Consider the following 5938-nt stretch of genomic DNA (forward strand, 5'->3'; position numbering starts at 1 on the left):
CAATTCCTCTGATGAGGAACGGTTAAAGGAGCTGGGTATGTTCAGCCTGAAAAAGAGGAGACTGAGAGGAGAAAGGAGAGCCATCTTCAAATATCTCAAACGCTGCCATGTGGAAGAGGGAACAATCATGTTTTCTCCTGCTCTGGAGGGAAGGACCCAACCAATGGCTTCAAGTTACAAGAAAGGAGATTCCGACTAAACCTCAGGAACAACTTTCTGACAGTAAGCAGAAGAAGAATGCGCAAAGCATGGGAAATAAACAAGATGAGCTTGAGCTCTTGGTACAGCAAACTAAATATGACATAATAGGCATCACTGAAACCTGGTGGGATAAGTCCCACGATTGGAATGTAATAATGGAGGGATACAATCTATTTCAGAGAAACAGACCAGACAAGAAAGGAGGAGGAGTGGCGTTATATGTCAGGGATGTGTATACCTGTGAAGAAATACAAGATTTAAAACCTCAAAGCCAAAGTGAGAGCATTTGGGTCAAAATTAAGGGAGAGAAGAATAACAGAGACCTCATTGTGGGAGTTTACTATAGATCCCCAAGCCAAACGGAGGACATAGATGATGCCTTCCTGGAACAGATGGCCAAGCATGCAAAAGGAAGGGAGATAGTAGTAATGGGGGACTTCAATTACCCGGATATTTGTTGGATGTCAAACTCAGCCAAGAGCATAAGGTCAAACAGATTCCTCACTGGCCTTGCAGACAACTTCATTGTCCAGAAAGTGGGAGAAGCAACAAGAGGAGCAGCCATTTTAGATCTGGTCCTAACCAATGTTGATGACCTGGTTAGTGGGGTAGAAGTGGAAGGATCATTAGGTGCGAGTGATCATGCTCTTCTGAAGTTTACTATACAGCGGAAAGGAGCAGCCAAGCATACTAGGACTCAATTTCTTGACTTTAAGAAAGCCGACTTCATAAAACTTAGGGAAGTGCTGGGTGAGATCCCATGGACAGTAATACTAAAAGGAAAGGGAGTTCATGATGGCTGGGAGTTTGTTAAGAGGGAGGTAGTAAAAGCACAACGTCAGGCAATACCAATGAGACGGAAACATGGAAGGTGCTTAAAGAAGCCAGGGTGGCTATCTAAAGAACTTTTAACTGAGTTAAGATTAAAAAAGGATGTGTACAAAAAATGGAAAAGGGGGGAAACCACCAAAGAGGAATTCAAACAAATAGCCAGCACGTGTAGACACAAAGTCAGAAAAGCTAAAGCACAGAATGAACTCAGGCTTGCTAGAGAGGTTAAAAGCAACAAAAAAGGCTTTTATGGGTATGTTCGTAGCAAAAGGAAGAACGAAGAAACAGTGGGGTCACTCAGAGGAGAAGATGGTGAAATGCAAACAGGGGACACAGAAAGTGCTGAACTCCTCAATGCCTTCTTTGCCTCAGTCTTCTCCGATAAAGAAAACAATGCCCGACCTGAAGAATTTGGAGCAAATGATGCCCGGCATCTTCCCCACTTCCCTGGGCGGATCTCTTTCTCCGCACAGCCCAGAATAACTAAGGAGATAGTACAAGAATACTTGGCTAGTTTAGATGTATTCAAGTCTCCAGGGCCAGATGAACTGCATCCAAGAGTATTAAAAGAACTGGCAGATGTGATCTCAGAACCACTGGCAGTCATCTTTGAGAATTCCTGGAGAACAGGCGAAGTCCCGGCAGACTGGAGGAGGGCAAAATTTGTCCCTAATTTCAAAAAGGGGAAAAGGGAGGACCCAAATAATTACCGCCCAGTCAGTCTGACATCAATACCAGGGAAGATTCTGGAGCAGATCATTAGGCACACAGTCTGTGAGCACCTAGAAAGGAATGCTGTGATCACCAACAGTCAGCATGGATTTCTGAAAAATAAGTCATGTCAGACTAACCTGATCTCGTTTTTTGACAGAATTACAAGCCTGGTAGATGAAGGGAACGCAGTGGATGTAGCCTACCTTGATTTCAGCAAGGTATTTGACAAGGTGCCCCATGATATTCTTGTAAAGAAGCTGGTAAAATGCGGTCTTGACTATGCTACCACTCAGTGGATTTGTAACTGGCTGACTGACCGAACCCAAAGGGTGCTCATCAATGGTTCCTCTTCATCCTGGAGAAGAGTGACTAGTGGGGTGCCACAGGGTTCTGTCTTGGGCCCGGTCTTATTCAACATCTTTATCAATGACTTGGATGATGGACTCAAGGGCATCCTGATCAAATTTGCAGATGACACCAAACTGGGAGGGGTGGCTAACACCCCAGAGGACAGGATCACACTTCAAAACGACCTTGACAGATTAGAGAACTGGGCAAAAGCAAACAAGATGAATTTTAACAGGGAGAAATGTAAAGTATTGCACTTGGGCAAAAAAAATGAGAGGCACAAATACAAGATGGGTGACACCTGGCTTGAGAGCAGTACATGTGAAAAGGATCTAGGAGTCTTGGTTGACCACAAACTTGACATGAGCCAACAGTGTGACGCGGCAGCTAAAAAAGCCAATGCAATTCTGGGCTGCATCAATAGGAGCATAGCATCTAGATCAAGGGAAGTAATAGTGCCACTGTATTCTGCTCTGGTCAGACCTCACCTGGAGTACTGTGTCCAGTTCTGGGCACCACAATTCAAGAATCATAGAATCATAGAATCATAGAGTTGGAAGAGACCACAAGGGCCATCGAGTCCAACCCCCTGCCAAGCAGGAAACACCATCAGAGCACTCCTGACATATGGTTGTCAAGCCTCTGCTTAAAGACCTCCAAAGAAGGAGACTCCATCACACTCCTTGGCAGCAAATTCCACTGTCAAACAGCTCTTACTGTCAGGAAGTTCTTCCTAATGTTTAGGTGGAATCTTCTTTCTTGTAGTTTGGATCCATTGCTCCGTGTCCGCTTCTCTGGAGCAGCAGAAAACAACCTTTCTCCCTCCTCTATGTGACATCCTTTTATATATTTGAACATGGCTATCATATCACCCCTTAACCTCCTCTTCTCCAGGCTAAACATGCCCAGCTCCCTTACCCGTTCCTCATAAGGCATCGTTTCCAGGCCTTTGACCATTTTGGTTGCCCTCCTCTGGACACGTTCCAGTTTGTCAGTGTCCTTCTTGAATTGTTAAAGTTCATCTTGTTTGTTTTGGCCCAGTTCTCTAATCTGTCAAGGTCATTTTGAAGTGTGATCCTGTCCTCTGGGGTGTTAGCCACCCCTCCCAGTTTGGTGTCATCTGCAAATTTGATCAGGATGCCCTTGAGTCCATCATCCAAGTCGTTGATAAAGATGTTGAATAAGACTGGGCCCAAGACAGAACCCTGTGGCACCCCACTAGTCACTCTTCTCCAGGATGAAGAGGAACCATTGATGAGCACCCTTTGGGTTTGGTCATTGACAAAAGGACATTGACAAACTGGAACGTGTCCAGAGGAGGGCAACCAAAATGGTCCAAGGCCTGGAAACGATGCCTTATGAGGAACGGCTAAGGGAGCTGGGCATGTTTAGCCTGGAGAAGAGGAGGTTAAGGGGTGATATGATAGCCATGTTCAAATATATAAAAGGATGTCACATAGAGGAGGGAGAAAGGTTGTTTTCTGCTGCTCCAGAGAAGCGGACACGGAGCAATGGATCCAAACTACAAGAAAGAAGATTCCACCTAAACATTAGGAAGAACTTCCTGACAGTGAGAGCTGTTTGACAGTGGAATTTGCTGCCAAGGAGTGTGGTGGAGTCTCCTACTTTGGAGGTCTTTAAGCAGAGGCTTGACAACCATATGTCAGGAGTGCTCTGATGGTGTTTCCTGCTTGGCAGGGGGTTGGACTCGATGGCCCCTGTGGTCTCTTCCAACTCTATGATTCTATGATTCTAAGAGTTTGGATTTGATATCCCGCCTTTCACTCCCTTTAAGGAGTCTCAAAGCGGCTAACATTCTCCTTTCCCTTCCTCCCCCACAACAAACACTCTGTGAGGTGAGTGGGGCTGAGAGACTTCAGAGAAGTGTGACTGGCCCAAGGTCACCCAGCAGCTGCATGTGGAGGAGCAGAGACACGAACCCGGTTCACCAGATTACGAGACTACTGCTCTTAACCACTACACTGTGACAGTGGAACCGACTCCCTCGGGACGTTGTGAACTCTCCTTCCTTGGAGGTTTTCAAGCAGAGGCTGGATGGCCATCTGTCATGGATGCTTTAGCTGACTAGATGACCCTCGGGGTCGGTCCCAACTCTTAAATTCTGTGACTCTATTTTTATTTGTTTGTTTATAAATATTTTTTATTGGTTTTAACACATATTTCCCGGCATATCATCCTTTTAAACATCATTTCAAAATCTTTGGCTATCACAGCCTTAGACTTCCTTCAACCTCAGCTGATGGTTTTCTAAAATCCTTTTTAATTATGCGTTTTGTTACTACAGTTGTTGCTATAAATTCAAATCTTAATACCTATTCTTAGTTCTTTTCACAATAATTTATGTATTATTCCTTACAAAACTTCTTTTAGCCCTACAAGTGATGTCAATTGGTTACAGTTACTTTCCAAATACGTCAAAAGCTTCTTCCATTCCTTTAGGAAAGTCTGGTCCTCCTGGTTCCGAATTTTCCCGGATAATCTCGCCATCTCAGCATAACACTGGGCTCCAGCCCTTCCCTGCTGTGAAAATATGGGTAACAATAGGAACATTAGCTGTTCCAGTAATTGATCGCCTGTGCAGACTGACCATCCTATCCACCAACAATCCAAATTTTGTTTAGAAATTCTTTGCCAAGTCTTTGCAGCGGCAGAGCAACCCGATTGGGCACCTGGGGCAGCGCATGTGCCACCGCGTCTCTCCCAGGAGAGACGCGTGGGTTAGGTGCACTGCAGGCCCCTCAGTGAGTGCCACCCAGCAATTTGTCACCCCCCTCAGTGGTGACACCCAGGGCGGACCGCCCCCACCGCCCCCTTCCTCCACCCCTGAGCCTTTGCATCTTTTAGTTTTGTAATACAGTCAAAGAAAACACTGCAATTTCATTTGAAAGATATTTGAGTATCATACAGGCAGGTGATGCTCCTGCCCACAAAAGTTTGGAGGTAGGTGTTCAAGTATCACATGTTACCCAAGTGCCCTGTGGTTATTGTGTCTTATGAGCTGGAGTGGGAGAGACGCTCGAACGATTTCCTGAGAAAGCAGCTGTGGGTGGGACTTTTGTACCTACTCAGGGAATGCGGATTCCAAACAGCTCTTGCCAGAACTACTCATTGCTCTCAGCATCACACATAGTGTCCCCACCCTGATTGCACATGGTCTCCTACCGGGATCCCATGGACCAAAAAGACACCCTGTTGCCACCAGCAGGAATGCACCACCCTCCCCACATTCTTCCTGAATTGGAGCTATCCAAACTAGTTGGGTATTGAGGAGGTGCCCTCCCACCCATGCCCCCCCCTGCAAGGCTCCCATTGCTGTCTGTTGCTTCTTTCTGTGGAGCATTCTTGTCTCCCTTGGAAGGGTCTGCAAATGCCAGCCGAAGCCAAAGGGTGTTGCTTTCCTTTCGCGAGTGGCCAGCTAATTAGATAAATTCCTGGGATTCCTGGAGGCTGAGGGGGAGCCGAGAGCGGAGGTGGTGGCTGCCCAGGAAGCCTGCATTTCCATGCAGAGGGAGCCGCCTGGCTGCCCCCCCCCGCCCGGGCCCGGGGTCTGCGGCAGATGAAGCCCGTGCTCGGCGGGGAGAGGGGCAGCGCGGCCGGGCGCCCGCTTTGAGGGAAGGGCCCTCCCTGCGGAACTTCGCCCGCCGACCGAAGACTGATGCCTTTCTTTATTAAAGCCCAGCAGGCACTTGAATTCTGTTTTTGCATTTGTGCTACTTGCTTGTTTCTGCTCTCCGCGGCTCCACAAGGGGCGGCGACGAAGCCCTCCCTCCCTCCCTCCGCGCGAAGGAGGCGGCGGCGGCCCCTTTAAGCGCCGGCCCGGCCC

This window comes from Podarcis liolepis (genome assembly GCF_965112155.1).
Source record: "Podarcis liolepis genome assembly, chromosome: 7".
Taxonomy (NCBI): domain Eukaryota; kingdom Metazoa; phylum Chordata; class Lepidosauria; order Squamata; family Lacertidae; genus Podarcis; species Podarcis liolepis.